Source organism: Parasteatoda tepidariorum, chromosome 12 (genome assembly GCF_982258835.1).
Source record: "Parasteatoda tepidariorum strain Cologne lab strain chromosome 12, Ptep-v5.0, whole genome shotgun sequence".
NCBI lineage: Eukaryota > Metazoa > Arthropoda > Arachnida > Araneae > Theridiidae > Parasteatoda > Parasteatoda tepidariorum.
This window is the reverse complement of record NC_141766.1, coordinates 14,369,019-14,377,257: the sequence shown is the minus strand read 5'-3', so window position 1 is coordinate 14,377,257 and position 8,239 is coordinate 14,369,019.

Sequence of the window (8,239 nt, the reverse complement as noted above, 5' to 3'; positions counted from 1 at the left end):
CAACTAATTCACTTCAATTTCTAGATTTTATCATTTAATTTTTGTCATTACTTAGTTTAAAAGGATGTAAAAATTTGTGTACCATACAATTCAAAATTTTTTGGGAAATAGTATATTATATAACATAGGTTCTCCAATGTAGACATTAAAGTCTACATTGGGGGTATTAGGGATTTTTAGGGGATCATTAACAACTTGAGGAAGAAATTTTTATAACATTTTAAGTATACTTCAAAATTAATTCTTTTTTTTTTTTTTCGCTTCAAAGAAATATTGCATATTTACTCTGCATATCATTAAGCAAATTATTAATGGAATAAATTTATGGGGTGGAGTAAATTTAGGAAGCTAAAAAATTATTAATGTAGTAAATTTGTAGAGTAAAATATTTTTTTATTACAAAATTAAAAAAAAAAAACACTCTTGCTTTGCTTGCTGTTCGACACAAGAACATTTTAATGCTAGGAAGATAGAGGCATTCTTTTTTTTAAAAAATCCAAGTTTCGAAGCAAATTATTCTTCAACTTCATAAAATGCAATGACTTTTTCATGTTATAATATAATGAAAAGTCTTGTTCATCATTAAATTGTGGTCTACATTACTTCATTTAGCTTCTTTTTTTTTTCTTCCCAATCCTATCTTTAAAAAAATTATTACTGATTAAACAAATTAAATTCAAGCACTCTCTGCACATATTCCAAAATTTTAAGGACATTAAATTTTAATTGGATTTCTCTAAATACATAGTTTGTTAATATGACATCATGAGTTGAGCAATTAAAATATTTAAGTGGTCCCGCAGTGGACTGATCGTTAAGACACGGTTCCCATCAGATCACCGAAGTCAAGCATCACTGGCTGCGGTCAGTGTGCGGGCGGGTGACCACTTGGATCAGTCTGCGTAGGGACCGAGGTTGTGCGGTATTGGTCCTCGTTAAACTGTGCTACCGTAAAGTGCTCGACTTCGCGTGCAGGTCGTCAGGCTACCGAAGCGGGGGTGCCATCCCCTCTGCAGAGGATCAAAATTGTGATGGCATGTCTTCGGATCATCCTCAGGGATGTTTCCCAGACCGTCGCCAATAGCCCATTGTGCAGCTCTAGTGCGACGTAAAGGAACTGCAACTACAACAACAACTACAAGTGCTTCGCAATCAATTTTGAGAAAAGCAGCTTGACAATTATTTTCTTTCTCTTGCTAATATTTTCGACACTAAAATATAATTTTAGAAAACTGATTCTAAAATTCTGTTTTATCCATTCTACTGGAAGTATCCAAGATCCTCAAGACAATTAAAAGAAAAAGTTTCATGCATATCGAGAAACACTAAGCTAGTAACTTAAGCTAGTAAGATAATTGTTATTATGTGGGTCTGACTGTGGTGTACTCGAAGTCATATAAAAATTTTTATATCATTTTAAGATGTGCCAAATAAATTGCAAATGAAAGGAAATAAATTATAACAATAAAAAATGGTCTGTAACAGTTCAAGCTGTGTGCTATTGATCTATAACAGTTAAATTAGAATATAATAGATTTGCTTTCTATAACTAACTAGATTCACAACACGTTCTATAACTTATTTTAGAAGAATCTAATTTCAACTGAATTTTCACTTGCAGTGCAAAAGTATATTATCAGAAATACAATAACAGAATGGGGACAGATAACATTTTAACGGACTATTATTTATTTTCTATCATTTGCTCATGGCCTGCTGCCTAATCCATTAATTTTGACTCTCGATGCATTGCTGTTAGACTGATAGACAAAAAGCAATTGTTTTACTTTAGTCTACATTCATTTGCAATATATTCAAATAAAATTTTTCTGGTAAGGTCAAAACGGTTTTGACTAAGCTCATGGTGTTTTTTTTTTCTACTTTTGATTAGTATTTCCTGTCTACGTTAAATATTGTCTAAAAACATATAGTCATAATTTCCCCCTTTTTTTATTTACTAGAATGGGGTAATTATGACCATGTTTTATATTAACTAATAAAATAAATGATTTTGTGCTTTTCTGTTGCGGAAAACTGCAAAAAATAGCTTCCTACTTTTTTTATTTTCAAGGAACCTGAAGGAAGCTGTTATGGTATAAAAGAAGAGGAAACAGGTTCAGAGTGAAGCTGAAACATATGAAATACTTAAATTGGTTATCCAGCTGTGGGTTAGCTGAAACGTTAGTTCAAAGAACCGAGAATCTTTATGTCGGACATCTGAATTAAATTTATTTAACAATTAAAGAAGAACAGGAACTTGTTAAATGTTTTTCAGCTAGAGTAAGATTTGGTTATACTTGTGAAAGGCTGGAACTTTTACATATTGTTGGGTCATTATGTTAAAGAAAATTTTATTTGTAATGTTTTTGAGGATGGAAAACTGACATGGCAATACAGATGAGTGAATATTCAATCACGACCCCTCCTGCGTGCATGGAATGAAAGAAAAATGCTACTTTGGGCTTCTTGAGGGTTTGACTATGTTCAGAACAACAGTTCTAGGGTGTCCATCAGTTGATGGTCATGATTCCCCCATATATGCCACGTCAGAATTACCCTAAATTTTCATTTTTTGATAAGGTAATTATGAAAAGAAAAAGAAAAGATTTTCTTTCTATTGCTAATACATTTAGAATTTCAAAAAGCTGATAAGACAGAGCTTATTTTTGAAAAAAGAAATCTTTGCAATAGGTAGCTTAATATGAGTTTATTTGTATCTCGCCCCGCCCTATTTTAGGGCATACGAGAGTAGATACATTCACAAAGCATCAGTGGCGTACGCAGAATTTTTTCAAGGGGGGTGTTCGTAATTTTCTGAAACTATTAAAAGCAATTCGAATCTTGTAATAAAGCACTATGATTTCCCTAATTTAGACAGCTGGACAATTTAGACTTTTTATTTAGACAACATTGTTTAGTTAAATTTTGATTTGATTTTTTAAGTTTAAGAACATAATGTAATATCTTCTGAAAACAGTCCAATATCATATGGGTGGAAAGTAGCACTTTGAGGGCCACTTTCACATTCATCAGATTTTGTTATGCTAGAAACGTTTTCTTCAACGGAAGTATCACATTTCTGTTCAACAGAAAAACTTGCATTGGTACTAGATGCTGTCACCTCACTAATTTCAAGTCGTGATTTTGTCTCAAAATAATTAAAAATTGCTAAATTCTTGCGTTTTGACATCCTAAAGATCCAAGAACAGCAATATATATATATATATATATATATATATATATATATATATATATATATATATATATATATATATATATTGACACAGAAATATCCGCTGTGCTACGATCTCAAAGTTTCGAGCTGTAATGAATAACTTCAACGACGGGTTCAGCGATTGAATGAACCTTTTGTTAAGACAAAACAAAACAGATTTAACGACAAGCTCCGAAAGACAAGCGGCAGAGATAACTCTTAGTCTGACTAACTAACTCCACCGTACTCCGTTCCCTCTTTTATGTAATTTTTCACCGCTTCTCCAAAATTCTCGAATTGTCTCAAAGACGACAGAACGTCTAGGATTCCAGAATCATCACGTAAAGACCTCGCGAATGACAGCCAGTCTCGAAAACTATACTGGCTGGACAGAAAGGATCGAACCAGTCCGTAGCAGTATCACGTGAATTTGGTTTCAAAAGTACAACCTTATTATAGTAAATGTTTTTTCAGTACTCTGAGAAATACCGTGAGAAAAAAAAGTAGGTATAAGGCTAATAAAAATAATAGCTCGCTTAATTTCTACTAAAATTTTTATTTTTGCCATTTTGTCTGAGCTCAAGGGGGGTGTTTAAACCCCTAAACCCCTCCCTTGCGTACGCCACTGCAAAGCATACATTTAAAATACGTAAATCTCTAAAAGTTACATCAACAGTGAGTATGAAAATCAGAATATCTGAAATATTGTTCAATACAATTCCATAAAACAAGTGTAAACCAATTAAAATAGTAAAGTAGTAAAAAAGTTAAAAAACGAAATCACCCAAAAACCAATAAATGTTAAAACTTTACAGAAGCATGCAAAACAGTGATAAAATATTCGAAGTTAAAATTCGATAAAAAGGTTAAAAAGCAGTACAAGTTAAGAATCAAAACAATCAGTTAAAAATTGATAAAAACAAACTTGTTAAATTAATAGGCAGCTTAATATATAAAATTGCCAAGTATAAAAAATTCCCAGTTAAAAAAAATTTGCCGCTTACGTTGATTTTTAGCAGATCACCCTAATCATTACGGCATTTACTTTTAATACTTAAGATGATATAAATTAAGTTGAAAATAATAATTAAAAAAAAAAAAGGCAAAGCGGTCATAATTGCACAAACAAATCCTAAACTTATTCAGTTTTTATATATTGCGGCCCAAAACTTAATTACCCTTTCTTTAGTCCCTGATTGCAAATACTATTATTAGAGGAAAGCTGAAAATTGTTTTAAAAATTTGAGGTTTATGTTCAATATGGATATCTGATGTTTACACCTTAACTCAATGTGAGCTTTAGTCGCCATTTTAAATTTACTGAGGGGGAGGCAAAAGTTGCACATTTTTATCTGGGCAAGTGAAGGAGTGTTTCCGTTGCGCATTTTACGTTGAATGAAATGAAACCAAGCTAAAGTCTAAAGAACTAATAGTTCAAAAGTTTTTATTAATAAAAAGTACAGTTTTGTACGCATACTTATTTACGCGTTTGGCATTGCTTTATAGTTATAGACAGGCAAAGTATCAGGTCCTTGTCTTACATATGCTGTACGTTAAATCGAATGAAATCAAAAATAGGTCGATAGAATTAGAAATCATAGGAATCATAAAGGTTTAATGTTAAAATTTTTTGATTAATTTCTTTATATATATATATTCTATTTAGGCATTGCATTAGGCATATTTATTACGTTAAGCTCGCAAAGTTTAATGAAATGAAAATTAAGTTTAGAGATAGATCACTGTTGACAGAAGTAGATTTTGATATTCTAAGCCTATAAAAAAAAGAATTTTTTTAAAGTTTTTGAATAATCTTTGCCTTTTGTGAAAGATCAACCTTGATAATTTATGCCCTAACAGTTAATGTGGAAGTAGAAGAACACAAAATAATACTCAATGGCGTGGCAATAAATTATGCGTGTTTTTTATTTACACTAGGAAGACATCCTGAAAATTTCAACGAAATCAAAATGTATGAGCTATGTAAGCCTTTTTTTTTTTTTTTTTTTTTTTTTTTTTAAAGAAAAAAGGGAGGAAAAAAACTCGTTTTTAACCCTCTGACGCAGATGAGACACCGGTGTTCCTTTGATATATATTTTTTGACGCGCTAATTACTAATAAAAATATATTTTTGTATTTAATTATAAAAAACAGTCTAATAATTACTAAACATCTGTTAGATTATGGGAATTACTTTTGTACTAAAATATAAAATCCAAAAAGAAAGTATTTTGACAAAGATTTTTTTTTCGTTCAAAATTTATCAATAACTGATATTTTAAAATTTATCAATAACTGATTTAGTAAATTAAAGAAATTATAATGTTGCATAAATGTTTCACTTAGAGCTAAAATAACTACAATTTAATGCAAATTTGAAAAATTATTGTTTGTACAGTCAGCAGCTGTGTTTGGAAGATAAATTTAAAGCAGAAACAGGCACCGATGTCTCATGCTGTATTTCATTACCGTAAGTTATTAAAATGCTAAATATAATATTTTTTTCTTATTTTGACGTAAATTTATACAAAATAAGGAAAGAAGTATGAAAAATATGTTCAATAAAAATTTTGCGTTAAAGGGATAAGAAGACTATATTTCAACAATAACATTGGTAAACATAGTGAAAACTGCTGTTACTTGTTGACATTTTGAATGTTTTTTTTTTTTTTTTTTCATCACTAAAATTTAATTTGATAAGGAGACATTTAATATTTGGATTAATAAATTGTCTCATTTAAATTTTTCAGTAACTTGAAAGTATATCAATGCCCGAAAAAAATTATATTGTTAAACAGATACTTTACTAGGTTTTGTTGATTTTCGAATGGTCAACAAGAAATCACTAAAAAATATACTTTACAGACATTTTACATAACAAATATAGTAAAATACAAAAGTTAATTCCTTAATAGATTAAATATCGCTTTCTCTCATTTGAAACAAACCTATTAAAAATTATTTTTGTAAGTTTTATGACTTGTGTTAATCCGTGGATGTAACGAATTTTCGTTCGTTACTCTGTATATTTTATTTTATAACCGCCGTTAAACAGCCGACTAAAGTTTGGGTTTACGACTACCAATGAACCAACTCCGTAACCTTGTAATTTTGAACTTAATCCAGAAGACAAGGGAACTCTTGGATCAAGTATTGGGTGAAATTCGCCTACGTGGAGGACTTTTTGATGGAAGTAACCCGCATTTGCGTAACATGGAGTAGAAAACCCCGAAACTTCCCACAGTTAACCTGACGGAAAGGGGACTTTAACCCATGATTTGTCTACTACTGAGGATATTTTACAATAGCACTGTGGTCGGTGCGAATGGGGTGTGGAATTCGCATCGACCAGACATCGCTGGGATTAGAACCCAGTTCACCTTATTGGGGAAAGAGCGCTGTATTCTCTAAGCCACCACGTTTCCAATGTATATTTTGACAAAAGGTGAGATAATCAATACAAACTTATACAAATATAGTATTTAAAATATTTTAGGTTAATACAATTACGTAGATATGATTAACGCTTTGGCAATAAATACGTAATTTGAAAAAACTTTTTTTTTTTTAATTTTCATATTTTTACATTCTATGTAAAGATTATAAGCTGTGTAAAAATACAAAATAATTTCCAAATATTCGTAAACCCCAATAAAAAAAATATTTTAGCAAAAACTTTTAAACTGCAAACCCAAGGTTGGGCGCATTTTTTACAGGATAAAATTTATTACGGGCACCTTCCTCAAAGCACAAAAAATTTCATATTCATATTAATGCATTGCATCTTGATTGAAAAAATTAAGTACGCATTCCACAATGCAAATGGGTGATTCTACACATTTTGGAAAGTTCAAAAATTCTACAAAAATTTTAGTACCGATTTCTTTTTTATGTATTGAACAACTAAAAAATTGTTTTATTCCCTTCTATATTTCTGATCTTAAACTATAATAAGATATTCTTATTTATTCTTGAAAAATAAAAATTCTTTTCAGGGAAATGTCCTCTACATGCCCTATTTCATCTACATGTCTTGTGTGTTCCAGAGAATTTATACCAAAAACTAAAATTGATTTTCGTAAAACTAATATGAATGCATATAGAAAAATATTTACAAATTGAGTAAATTCAAATTATAATTTTATCTCAAATGTGGAATAATATTATGTCCCATTGCTTTTCTATCATGCATAAGGATGAAGGTATAAAAACAATAATAACATTTTCAAAAGTGTCAACACTATTAGAAGTCATGCTTAGCTTTTTCTGAATGAAGTTGTATTTCGCTGTTCTTAGAGGATTTTTTTATTAGTACCTTGTAAAATGTACTTTATTTTCAAGGTAAGGTATTCAATTTTTGTAATTAACATGGCTTAAAAAGAGAAAGTAAAATATAAATATAATTTAATTTTAATCAGTATTGGTGCAGTTTTAATAGGTACCAAACATACAAATATAATACTTCGTATCCACATTAGTATATTTGGTACTTGTTAAAACTGGGCCAATTACCATAATACCAGTAGTGCCTATTACCAAAATTAATTAAGCATGATTGGCAAAAAAATAATATGGCAATTTTTTACGTTTCTCCTTAACGAATTAGTACTATTTCACAATTATTTTTTCTTTTTAGTGCATAGTTTTTTTTTATTCAATTAGTATTTATTACCAAAATTAATTAAACAACATTGGCGTCAGTATTAGTGCAGCGATTATTTACGGTTTCTCAAGCGAATTAGTTCCTTTTCTCCGTTAATTTTGTTTTTAAAACATACCTTATTTTGTTTTTATTTCTGTAAGAACCTTTTATCAAAATTAATTAAGCATCATAGTCGTCAATAATAGTATTTTTATTCTTTTCTTAAATAAGTTAATGCCATTTCTTCATACATTTTGCATTTTAGCACATTTTATTTTCAGTTAATTTTAAATAAGAGGAGGACGTTTACAGAGACACGTTTTAAACACATAACTATTAACAAAATAAACACGTGGTATCCCATAACTTTAGAAATACTAATT